We start from the raw sequence: 13238 nt of genomic DNA, 5'->3' as shown, positions 1-13238 counted from the left end.
GAGGGTTGGGTCATGGGAAAGACTAGATGGCGGAGGACCTTTTAATTTTTTTGTCAGCATTGTTTCTGGAACCGATGAGCTAGGTGATTAAACACTTACATCCAGTTCCTTAATAGGCAGGATTCCCCTTCCCTTAAAAGCTGGAACAACCCGGAGAGCAGAATTGGGAAGGTTTGGGGGCACAAAGTTGGTGTGGTTGCGTTCTGCTTAGTCTAGGGTGGGTGTCCACTAGTGGGGAGAGCTGTGTCTTCATCGTTAGTCTTTCCAGAGCCTAGTTGATGGTGGGTGCTTGGGATAGGCACCAGCCTCAGGATGGGCGCCAGTGATCCACATGGCCCTGTGTAGTCCCCTCCCACACTGAACTTCTATGTGACCAATGGACCGTGGCAGAAGTGAGTGATGATGCGTGACTCTCAGGCTCAGTCATAAAGGGCATGGCACTTCCCACTCGGCTCGGGGGAAGCCAGCTGCCTGGCGTGACAACACGCAGGCAGTCCCGTGGAGAGGAGTTGGGGCCTGTGGCCCGCAGCCAGGCCAGCCTGCCAGCCGCATGCGCGAGGTGCCTTCGAAGTGGACCCTCCAGCTCTGGTCAAGCCGTCGGACAACTGCAGCCCCGGCAGACCTCACACTTGCCGCTTCAGAGACCCCGAGCGAGCCCTCCCCAGCTGAGCTCTTCCAAATTCCTGACCCGCAGAACCTGTGACTGTTAGGCCTCTGAGTTTGGGGGTAACTCGTTATCAGTGTTAGGTAACCGGAACAGTCTTCCATAAATGCCTATGACACAAATGGACAGGGACTCTGAGACTCCTAGAAGTGGTGCCTTCCTGCTCGTGCATTAGTCAAGGCTCTTGGTTTCAAGTCACGGAAACCCACCTCCAACTGGCTGAAGCCGGATGGGGCATCTCACCGATCCTGTGGCTGGGCGATGCAGGGTGCCTGGCTGTGTGCGCGGCTGGGTCCAGGTCTGTCTCGGTTTCCCGGCTCTGCTCCCTTTGTGTGCGGCCTTGTCTCCTCCCGCAGGGCTCTGTGCCAGCTCTCTGGGATCAGCCCTGAAAGGCCACACTGCTAGAGACTGACTGACATTTTAAGCAGGCCCAGGGCTGTTTGCCTGAGGCAGGGGCAGGGGCAGGAGCAGACGCTGGGCACACATCCACAGAAGCAGAGACGACGACAGTGAACTGAGCGGGCTTTGGGGAAACTGGGTTTCTGCCGATGTATTCTGCTTCCGTAGAAGATGTCACCCGGCAGCTTTGGGCCGTACATCATCTCAGTGTGCAGGCTCACAGAAAGGGAACTTGCATTTCATAGCACCGTGGCAGTCCCGGGGAAGGTGGTGGGCACATTGCAGAACTGCTGGGGCCTGGCCAGACTGAGCCACACCCACGTCCACGCCATGGGTAGCTCCTGCGACCGGGGATGCTGAAGGCCCCGGGGAGTCAGTGGCTCTGGGTGCGCAAAACCAACGAAGTCAGATCTACTTCCTACAACGCTGACAAGGCTTGGCCCAAGTCCCCCACTGGTTTTGGCTTCATCATTTGGCCAAATGACCACGAGCTTACTGTGACATGCCTAGAGGGAGGAGACATGCGTAACGTTCCTGTGGGCCTACTGTGTGCTAGGAACAGAGGCTCTCTTCTGGCTCTGGCACCTTGGTGGAGTGGGTGTTGATGCTTCATGGATCGTGGCTGGATCGTGGATATGGTAACTGCAACCCTACGTCAGGAGTTAAGAAGCCGCTGTTTTGCACGTTATTTGGATGAAGGAATTTTTTCAGTGTTCCACTAGGTGGATGAAACAGCAGCCTGTCATGCAGTTGCTCTTTGGAATCTGAAGACTCCGCAAAACAGATGAATGCTTTGGAGTCTGTGAGCGATCCGTGCCTCCAGAGACTGCTGGCGGCCCCTCCCTGTCTGGCCTCCGCAGCGAAGGCAGCTGCTGCCTTCCCCTGGAGCTGCTCGAGAGGCGGCCAAGAGCGAGCACCGCCCGGGCCTCCCTCGCTTCGCTTTCACGGCTCGGGTAGGCGGGGACGCGAGGAGAGAGCGCTGTGCTGCCTGCGAGAATGCTGCTTTCCTCACTCAGTCTCCAGACGGCCTCGCCTCAGGTGACTGCAGCTCTGCTACGAGGACGAGGACGAAGAACTGTTCACCGAGGAAGATGGGGTCCGAGACTTATCCTGGTTGAGTGCACACTGTGGCCCTTGAGCCAGATCTGCTCTGCTACCTGTGGCCGTCCGTCGAGTGTCCGGGGAACCCAGCCACGCCATTCGGTGACAGGCTTCCCAAGCCCGTTCCCACCCCGCAGTGGCAGAGGGGGGCTGTGGCAAAGACCGTGTGGCCTGCGAAACCCAGCTATTTACTTTCTGGCCCTTTCTAGAAAAGGTGTGCTGACCACTAGTCTAGTGGGTACGTTGTGAAGTTTGATCTTTGGGGGAGACCTTACTTCAACAACTATTAATGGAGCATCCAGCCCGTGTTCGGTGGTGAGAACACGTGAGCAGACCTCAACATCCCGAAGCGTGATGCTGATGGAGGAGAGGGCCAGTGGGTGGGTCAATGGATAAGTGTTAAAAAACAGAAAATCCAGAAGTGGTCAGTGTGGTAGAGGGCGGCTGGTGTCAGGGAAGGCCACTCTGAGGAGGTGACATTGGAGCCGAGACCTGAAGGGGAGGGACCAGATATGGAAGATGTGGGGGAAGAGCAGCCAGCGGAGCGGCAGTAATTACAAAGGCCCCGAGGAGGAAATGCACTTCACGAGTCTGAGAAACAGCACAGAGGCCAAGTCCTGGGACAGTTCAACCTCCAGGGGATGGGCAGGGAGCAGGGCCCCGCTAAAGAGACCACGGGGACGAGGCCCACGAGGTACGGGAGATGAGTAGTTGCAACAGAGATGGTAGGTCCTGCACAATGTTTACTATCCCTCTGGCCTTTTACAGAAAAAGTCTGCCAACCCTTGGATAGGGGACACAAATGCTGTCATTATCCTTAGCAGGAAGGGCTGGGAATACACAGCTCACTTCTTTAGGACTGAAATGGACCATTAACTTTTAAATTTCATTTTATTGATTTAAGAGAGAGAGAGAGAGAGAGAGAGAGAGAGAGAGAGAGAGAGACATCGATTTGTTGTTCCACTTATTTATGCATTTATTGGTTGATTCTTGTATGTGCCGTGACTGGAGATCAAACCCACAATCTTGGTGTATTGGGACGATGCTCCAACCAACTAAGCTACCGGCCAGGGCTGGATCATTAATTTTGAATGTGTGCTACCTCCTTGCTTCAGATGATTCCATTTAATTTCTAGAGCCTCTTGTAGGGGGTCAGGGCCGCACCCCTCCCTCGGCTCTGTGAGGCTTCAGAGCATATCAGTTCTGCAAAATGCACGTTGCTCTGGAAAGAACGTCTCCCGACACGGCAGGAGACCACACCTCACTTGTTTCCTGTCCCTTTCATTCCCCTCTGAACAAGATGCCATCATGATCCAGTGTCACCGAGAGACCCTCATGTGTCTTGGAAGTGGGGCTTCTTTTGCTTACTTGCTTTTAAAACCACGCCAGCGAGGCAGAGTGAAACACTTGTACCGGCTTCGGAGGCAGACAGGTCTGAGTGCAAGTCCTGCTGTTATTGGCTGGGCCGGGTGACTTTGGGCGAGCTGCCTAATGTCCCTGAGCCCAGGGCTGTTCTGCATTAAAATGGGGATGACGGTGGCATCGCAGGTGGTTGTGAGGATCCACAGCTGCAGGGTTTGATTCATAGTGTAACCCCGTGGCAGAGTGGGGTTGGCATTCAGCGGGTACACACTGGTGTGGCTCTGCCCGTGTTTTACAGCCAGTCGTGGGGTTGATTGGTCAGGGCGCATGCCATGACAGATGTTCAGTGTTTTGAAAGCCATCCCTGGGCAGAGATGACTTCTCCCTTCCTTTCAGGACCTCAGACAATTACAGTGGTTTACATTGGTGCAGACACTATTGGGGTCCCACCCAGATCCCCTTTACCTGGCCAGCGTGCCTGCTGGCTGCTAAGAGCTCACAGCTGCCCCTTCTCTGGAGACTTGCCCTCTCTGGATGGGAGCTGCCGCCTGCAGGAGGGGATGCCAAGGCCCCGTGGCTGAATGGTTCCGCAGTCGGAATGGCTGCCCTGCCTCGTGGTGCTGTAGCCTGTGTTCCAGCGCTCCTGCGGGATCAGGCTGAGGCGAGATGCTAGAGACCACATTCTCCTCTGGCTCTTTCCACTTCTGCTTCCGTGGTCCTCACTCCCCTTCCCCTGAAGCCCTCCCTTCAAAACCCACATCCACCCAAGTCCCTGTCTCTGGCTCTGCTTCTGGGAAACCCGGCCACCGGTGTCTTGCGATTTCAGGTCTAGGTCTTTCTGCGATCACTGGAACGGTGGTCAGTCCTTGGGGACCCAATGAGGAAGGGTCTGCGGGGGCCATCCGCATGGAGCTGGTTTGGGACAGCAGGCAGGCAAGGACCCTGTGAGAGATGCAACCCAAGGGTTTTGTCAAATATCTTTATCCCCCTGACACGTGCAAGAAAATGTGGGATCAGACGGCGGTTTCCTCCGTGCTGCACTGTGGCCCTGTTGTCTGGTGTGCTAGCAGCAAGTGCTGGGCTTGCAAGGAGTGTCTGAGCGTGTGTGTGCATGTGTGTGTGTGTGTGCATGTGTGAGAGAGAGAGAGCGAGAGAGAGAGAGAGAGAGCGAGAGCTCCTGTGAGCCCTCCTGGCTCAGCGTCCCCGCCTGGGATGGCCCCGCTCACCTGCTGCCCTGGGCCCCTTGAGTGGTGGCCAGCTGGCGAAGGAGGAGGACACTGGGAAGCCTTGTTTACTGGAACTCTGGACCATCCCCACCGTATTGGGCCTCTTGGCCTCTTGGGCATGCCTTAGCCTCTGCTGGCTTTGAGGGCCTGCCAGAGACGCCATCTGGCCTGGGAAATGTTCTCAGTCTGGGCTCAGCCCACTACTTACCGCCTGCTCTTCTGTCCGGGAAAACAGTCCTGCCTGACCTGAGTGGGCACCAGGATCGGGCCATGTCTTGGGAAGGGCCGCCTTGAGGTTTCCTGTTTTCGGGACCTGGTCCTGCCACTTAGGTGAGAGGACTTCGGGGTCGTTACTGCCCACTGGCCTGCAAAGGGTGTGAGCTCCCTTCTCCCTGGGTTTGCCCAAGCTGGACCGCCTCTGCCTGGGTGATGGGTTGGGGCAAAGACATTCATATTTGGAACAGTGTTGTATTTGTCAGCATTAAAAAAAAAATTTTTTTTCTTTATTGATTTTAGAGAGAGAGAAACATCGACAATAGAGAACATCAATTGGCCGCCTCCTGCATGCCTCCCACTGGGGTTGGGCCCATAACCTGGGCATGTGCCCTGACTGGGAATCGAACTGGTGACCTCTTGATGCACCGGTCAGCGCTCAACCACACCGGCCGGGCTTTGTCAGCATTCTTGTTTGCAAGGGTTAGAAACCCAGCTCGAGCTACCTTAGGCAAATGTCTCCAGAATCCAGGAAAAGGCAGGATGCAGCGGCTTCAGAACATGTGGAACCATTGACCAAGCCCCTTCTTCATCTTAGGTACAATGCTCAGGACTTTACAGTAATTTTCTCACTGATTCTGAAGATAAACTGATGAGAAAACAGAGGCTCAGAACAGCGAAGTGCCAAGGTCATACAGTAAATGTCACTGGGATTTGAACTCAAGTCTTTCTGACTCTAAAGCCTAAAATCTGAACCACCAGGCAGGGTAGCAGGGTGTTAGTTAAGGTCAGCTAAACTGCTGTAACAAACAGGCCTGGACTGAACGGCGCACACACCACAGAAGTTTGTTTATGACTCATGTTACCGTTAAGGGTGGTTCCCGGTGAACGGGGAGAGAGAGGTTGATATTATGCACAGTTGTTTGGCACACAGCTCAGAGTCTCTGCCATCTCCAACATGCGGCTTCTAAGGTCACCTTAGCGACACAGCATGGCGTGAAGCAGGCATGGTAGGATTTTATGGGCCAGAAGTGGGAGCGGCACATGTCTTCCATTCCCATTCCACTTGACTCCGCCTTAGGCATGTGGCCCCACCCAGGTGCAAGGACTCCTGGGAAATCTGGTTAGCTGTGGGTCCAGGAGGAAGGAGGGGCCAAGTGTGATGGGCAGCTAGCAGTCTCCACCACATGTCAGGTATTTCCATTATTTGTCACTCTCTTCTAGTCCTCGTTCATAAGTAAAGGATTTCCTACTCAGAGCCATAATAGGTATTCTCATTTTTATTTGATTTTGTTCATTTCTCATAATCCTTTTTCTGTGGGGCTCCACTGAGTTTTCATAGCGATCATGGCTACAGGCTATGGACACCAGTTGTTGGACAGTTAGCACGTTCCAGTTCTTTTCAGATAACAAAACAGTAAACACCTTGATGCCAAAAACCTTTGCTACTGTTAAACTAGTTCTTTAAATTCTCAGGAGTGGGAATATCAAGACTAACGTGTGAACGTTTTTACGGCTTTTGACACACACACTACCTTATTGCTTTCCAAAGGGTTGGTAGCTATCTACAGTGACACAGTGTGACCAACACTGGGTGCTAACGTGTGTTCTCATTCAGCTGTTGGAAAATGGTTCCTTAGCTTATTATGACAGCCTTTTCAGGTCTCAGCCCTTTGGGGGCAGGAAGGATCTGTGCGTATGTATCTGGTCCAAGTCATGCCTACTGTAATTTTAGTCTCCTTTTAAAAAAATGTTTTTTTCTTTATTGATTTTAGAGATAGAAGAAGGGAGAGGGAGAGAGAAACATCGATGAGAGAGAACATTGATACACCACCCCCTGCACGCCCCCCCACTGGGGACCTGGCCCACAACCTGGGCATATGCCCTGACCAGGAATTGAACCGGCAACCTCCTGGTGCATGGGTCGATGCTCAACCACTGAGCCATACCAGCCAGGCTTAGTCTCTTCTTTTGTCTTTGGAGGGAAGGGGGTAACAAAATCATTTATTCACTCAACAAAAATTTAGAGAGTTTCTGTTATGTGCCAGGCAGTGGGACTAGGCCCTGGTATATAGTAAATAAAAAAAAAGACAAAGTCCTAACTCTCCTGGAACTTTATATTCTAGTAGGAAGACAGAGGTTGGTCAAGTAAACACACGAATGCATGGGATCATTTTAGTCCGTGGTAAGTGGCAAGCGGCGGTTCTAGGCTGAGGGGTACTCAGGGAGCGCCATTCTGAGAAGGTACCATTGAACCTGAGACCCTCTGTGATAGGGAGGATCCAGCTGTCTGAAGAGCTGCGGGAAGAGTATTCCAGACCTAGGGACAGGCAGAGGTCCCAGAGAAGGACTAAGGATGGAGGGTGTGCTCAAGGGTCAAGAAGAAGTAAGGGCAGGACAGTTGCTGGGAGCACAGCGAGAGGAGACCAGTGAAAGGCACAGGGATGAGGTCGCATACGACTGCCAGGTGGGATGCAGAATTGAGATGTTTTCTAGTGTTCCCTGGAAGATACTGGAGGGCTTCAAGCAGGGGAGGAAAATGATCTGATTGCCATTTGAGAAGGATGACTGTGGACGCCATGGGGAGAAAAGATTGCAGAGCAGAGATTGGAAAACTTCCTGCCAAAGGCCAGATAGCAAATGCTCTGCCTCATGCACCACTTACGGTCTCTATGGTAACTGCTCAGCTGTGCCATTGTGGTACAAACAGCCCTAGATGGTACATACATGAATGGACGTGGCTTTGTTCCAGTAAAACTTTATTGACAAAAAACAGGTGGCTAGCCAGAGTTGGCCCAAGGGCCATCATTTGCTGATCTCTGCTGTAGGGATTAAGAGCTCAGAAAGGGTGACCAGCCGGGAGGTCACTGGACTATCCAAAGGAGAGGTGACGGTGGCTTGGACCAGGGCAGTGCAAACGGAAGTCCAGAGAAGCAGGTGGATGTGGGATATGCTCTGCTCTGGGAACTCCTCCGTCTTTCACAGATGACTCTTGGAGAGGCACTCAATTTCTTAACTTTATGGACTTTTGGGGGATTGATCGAAGTGGAGCCTGCTAGTCAGGTGCTTTGGAATGTGGTCACTCCAACCCTGGAGACCAAGTAACTTGTCCGAGTCATGCAGCTAAGGGGTGATGAGGTCAGGATTTGACCTTGGTCAGTTTGGCCCTGGTGACCCCCATCATAGCCATGATGCTACATTACCTCCCAGCTCTGGCGCTGATTCCAACTCAGTCCAAACTGCATCAGATGCTCTGAGTTCTCTCCAGGATGCCTGCCAGGTGAGTGTGAGTGTGTGTGTGTGTGTGTGTGTGCGCGCGCACGCAGAGCATTTGCAGAAATGCTCCCAGCATGGGGGCTCTCCAAATCTCTCCTTTTTCCTTGAGACAACTCTGGATGTTAAACTGTATAGATGAACAGTTATGAGTGTGGATTTGGGGGCCAGGCAGCCCTGAGCTCCACTTACTGGCAGCGTAACCTTGGGCATGTAGCTCTGAGCCTCAGCTTCCTCAGCCATAAACCAGGGTCCGCAGAGAGTACCCCCTCCAGGGCTGTTGGGAGGCTGGGTGAGCATCCATCCATCCGAGGGGCTGGTTCACACAACACCAGGCAGCTCTTGATACTATAAATGCTCCTGTTGATGCTCTTTTCACACCTCCGTAGCGTACAGCTCCATTTTGCTAATTTGTACTCCTCGAGGATGTGTCTGTGACTTCTGAACATCTCTGTTTTGAACCATTAGGTGTCATTTATTATTATTATTATTATCATTGTTAACTTGGTTCTGCTTTACTTCCAGTTTTCGGTGGGGGAGGAGGAGTCTTTCTCCCTCAGGAGGGTTGGAGCTGGTCGAGAGCAGAGCCTGGTCTCTTGTTCAACACGTCATGCGTCCCCCAGCATGCTGCCAGGCACCGATGGGCTGAATGAATGAAGCGTAAGGTCCTCCATTCACTGTGAACAGGCAGCCCTCGTAAGCTCTGTGACCATTGTACTCTGTCTGTCCCCAGGACCTAGCCTGGTGCCCAGCACACAGTAGGTGCTCAGTAAATGTAAGCTGAACTGTTCGAACTCCATTCACATTTCCACTTAGGAGAAGCTTGTCTGCTTGTGATCTTTCCTTAATTCAATGTGGCTTGGGTTTGGTTTGGGGACTAGCAACCAGGACTGGCTGTATAATTTGTGGGGCTCAGTGCAAAATGGAAATGCAAGGTCCCTTGCTAAAAAATCGTTAAGAACTTAAGGATGATAACAACAGAGCATTAAACCAAGCTTGGGGCTTTTCTGAGCACAAGGGGTGTGCAGTTGCCCAGGTCATACACCCGTGAAGCTGTACAACCACCAGGCTCCTAGGATCAGCGCCACCTGAGAAATGCAGAGTCTCAGGCCCCACCCCAGACCTACTGAGTGGGTATCTCTGGGGGTGGGACCCAGGAAGCTTCCCAGTGATTCTCATGCACAGGAAAATTTGGGCTCTGTCCTAATCTTGCGGCCTGGGGGAAGTCACAGAGCCCTGATGGAGACAGAACCCTGCATGCGATGCTTCATTGGTCTGACCCAGGGCAGCATTTATCATGTAATAGTCTCCCTTTTGGTGAGTGGCTTTGACGAAAGGAGCCATTGCTTAAGTTGGTCTGGGACCAGGCACTTCATCTGCTCCATATGTCGGATCCAGCGGCTTGCTCATTCTTCAAGTGCCTTCCTCTGGCGCCGAGTCCATCCATTGCCTCGGACGCAATGAAATGACTTTTCCTTCACAGGCAGTTGGCTGTTTGAATCCTGTCGGGGTCTGGTGATGTGGGACTCTTCAGAGGCTGATCAGTTGTTGGAGAAGTGGTGAGCTCCCTGTCATGGGAGCTGTGTGAGTCGAGGCTGGATGGTCACTGGGCAGGGATGCTTTTAGGAGGAGCCCAGCATCCATGTGGGGTCAGAATGGATGATTTTGAAGCGCCCTCTCAATATGAATAGTGCCTTCCTCTCTTTTTGTCACCGGCTTCTCTTTTCTCTTCCTTAATGGCTGTTTATCACTGCAGTCTTTGCACAGTCCCTGGGCTGAGAAAGAGTGAGTATGAGTAATGCCAACCATGGTAGAATGTAAAGTGCATACCTACTATATCAAACTACACAAAGTGTCCTGTCCATAGTGTGGCAGTTGCTTTTGTTGCCCTGCCCATACCCCCTTGGCTTCGTAGTGTGCTGGAGTCAGCTAGAACCAGCTTGCAAGAACTAGCTGTTATTTTCAGGAATTTTGCAAAAATTTTCAGGAATTTTACAAGCCAGTTGACATCATGTTGGTAGCTTGATATTGTTCATAGTGGGAGTATTTACACCATGGAATCAGCAAACATTGCAAGCAAGGCTCCCTTCCTTCCTTCCTTCCTTCCTTCCTTCCTTCCTTCCTTCCTTCCTTCCTTCCTTCCTTCCCTCCCTCCCTCCCTCCCTCCCTCCCTCCCTCCCTCCCTCCCTCCCTTCCTTCCTTCCTTCCTCCCTTCCTTTTCCCCCAATCTGGAAATCCAGTTGTTAAACATTTACCACCACACCCCAGCTTTGGCCTTACTATTAATAAGTGTTGGCCAAATTCCAGCTGCAGGTATATCTCCCTCTCTTTGAAGATTTCGTCCAAGTCGTGCAATGTGACTCTGCCCTTGCAGAGGACAGGCTGGAAGTGTCTGGGAATGAATGTTCCAGAGTGCATCCCTCTACCAGTGACTGACAGGTGTGTGAGTGCCTGGCTCCCTGGCCCCTTGGCTGGGATGAGGCTGACCCACAGAGTTCCCCACAGGATAAGCTCCAGCGGCCCCCAGCTGGAGCTGCCTGGAGAACACAGTCTTCATCAACTGCTTTCTCTTCCCTATCCCATGTCCCCTTTCTCTACAGGTGTTTTCTGCCCCTCCCAAATCAACTACTTGTCCTTGAATTCTTGCCTCATGTCTGCTTCTGGGAAACCCAAACTAAGATTGCATATGACTGAACCTCTCTGAGGCTCAGTTTCCCAATTTAGAAATGGGGCATTAATCACTGCCTCACAGGCAGGTTAACTAAGCACAGTGGAAACGAAGCTGACCCCGAGCAGAAATGGGTGTACTTGAAGCGCTCAGAGCAGTGCCTGGGACATGCTCAGAAAACATGATCGGGAGCAGCTACTACTATCTATGCACTCAGCAAGTGGTCCATCAGCGGCGCTATGGCGAATCTGATCGGTTGCGTCTTCTTCAGTTACAAGTGATCAAAGCCCATCTCAAGTACATTTAAGCAAAACTGGAACTGGTGGCTTTCCGAACGGAAGGAGTCACTGCATGGACCTGGGATTAGGGACTCTGTGACATCAAGATGCTTTTTACATGCCCATCTGTCACCTTTGTTGGGTTAGCATCCCTTGACCTTATTTTGTCCTACCATAGAAGAGCTCCTTTCATGTGGCATGAAACTTGGAATGAGTGAGAAAAACCTTTGTGGGACTAAGCTACTGATATTTGGGGGTTTTATTCAACACGGACTTTCCCTCCATTATTTATAATCCTCTTTACTACCTTACAAGGAAGGTGTTCATGTCTCCACTTACTGGGTGGGAAAATCGAGGTTGAGACAGGTCAAATAGCTTTCCCAAGGTCACCCAGTTGGTAAGCAGCAAATCCAAGCCTCAAACACAGTTTTTACTGGTTGTAGAGCCTGCTTTCTTGACGCACCACCCTTGGGGTCTTGAGATGTAAATCAGGATTAGGAAGGGGGAGGAAGAGAGTGGAACTGACAAATAGGATGATGTGAAAATGAATGTCAGTTGTCAATTTAGCCCACCTCCTGCCAAAACAGCAACTGTGAGACTTAACAGATGACAGAGTCCTGAGCTCGGGCTATTTTCAGAAGAGCTGTTCTGGAGCATTTGCTAAATGCTCTCAATGTGTCTTCAAAGACCCCCTTCGTATTTCATGCAGACAGGCAGCACAGGATGATAATGAATGCTAATGCCTCTTTGTGGGAGTCTCAGAGGAATGTTCCCTTTAGTCCCTCATTAAAGCTCCATGTGCACTTTTGAATGAATGATGTCTGGCATCTGGACCAGATGTCAGAAGGGCCACAGCTGTGAGGGTCCTCAATCCTCAGCCAACTGGCTTCTTCCCAGGGAGGCTTTCTGACAAACTTCCCTTGCTCTCAGGATGAAGCGAATGCTAGTGTCCCCAGCATGCCTCCTTTCTTATGACAATGGCATTTACCACCTTTCTCATCCCTGCCACTTTGACCCCCTTTTGGGGTCCTGCCTCTACCTGCTATTGATGGACTTGACATAAAAGTCCTGAAAACTATAGTACTCTGGCCCCCTGGCCATACATGATTGGTTCAGAGGTTGGCACATGACCTAGGCTGGGCCAATCAGAGCCCTTCCCTGGGATTTTGAACTTGGAAGCAGAGAGAGTGTCAATCATTCTCTGTGGTGGAGGCTGTGAGACATGAGGCTGGAAACCTCATCTGCTGTGAGAAGGAAAATGTTGATAGAGGCAGAGATGAAGAGCGATGAATTCCTGTTGGAATTCAAGTGCTTACTTTCAGTTATACCCGTACACTTCTACTCGTCTGGTTACCCTTTCTTTGATTACAGTTTAACAGTGATGAGTGTTGCCTCTGGAGCTAGACCAGCTAGGTTCAAATTCTGGCTGTAGGTGTGTGACAGCAGTTTTTGTCTTCTGTAAAATGGGATAAATGAGAATACCTACCTCATAGGGTGGTTGTGAGGAATAAAAGAGATGCATACAAAGTGCTTGGAATAGCACCTGAGAGATATGAAATGCTTCATAAATGTTTCTTCTCCTTTCTTCACTCCCCTATCCTTCTAATAATAATAATAATATCAACAATGTTATTAATTATGTAATCCTACTACTAATAATTAGATATATTATTTTTCCCTGGCTTTATTTAGATATAACTGACATATATTACAGTGTAAGTTTAAGGTGTATAACTTGTTTATTTGATATGCGTATATATTGCAAAATGATTACCACTACTTCTGTCACATCACATAATTATCTTTTTTTTTTTTTTTTTTTTTTTTTGTGGCGAGAACATTTAAGATCTACTCTCTTAGCAATTCTCAAGTATATAATATAGTATAACTATAATCATCATGCTGTACATTATATCCCCAGAACAAATTCATCTTATAACTTGAAATTCGTACCCTTTGACCAACATCTCCTCATTTCCCTCCACCCTCAGCCCTGGTAACAAATATAATATTATTATATCTAATAATAACTATAATATGTTGCGTCTAATAAT

Source organism: Molossus molossus, unplaced genomic scaffold (assembly GCF_014108415.1).
Source record: "Molossus molossus isolate mMolMol1 unplaced genomic scaffold, mMolMol1.p scaffold_m16_p_3, whole genome shotgun sequence".
NCBI classification, from domain to species: Eukaryota; Metazoa; Chordata; class Mammalia; order Chiroptera; family Molossidae; genus Molossus; species Molossus molossus.
This window is presented reverse-complemented; position numbering follows the sequence as displayed.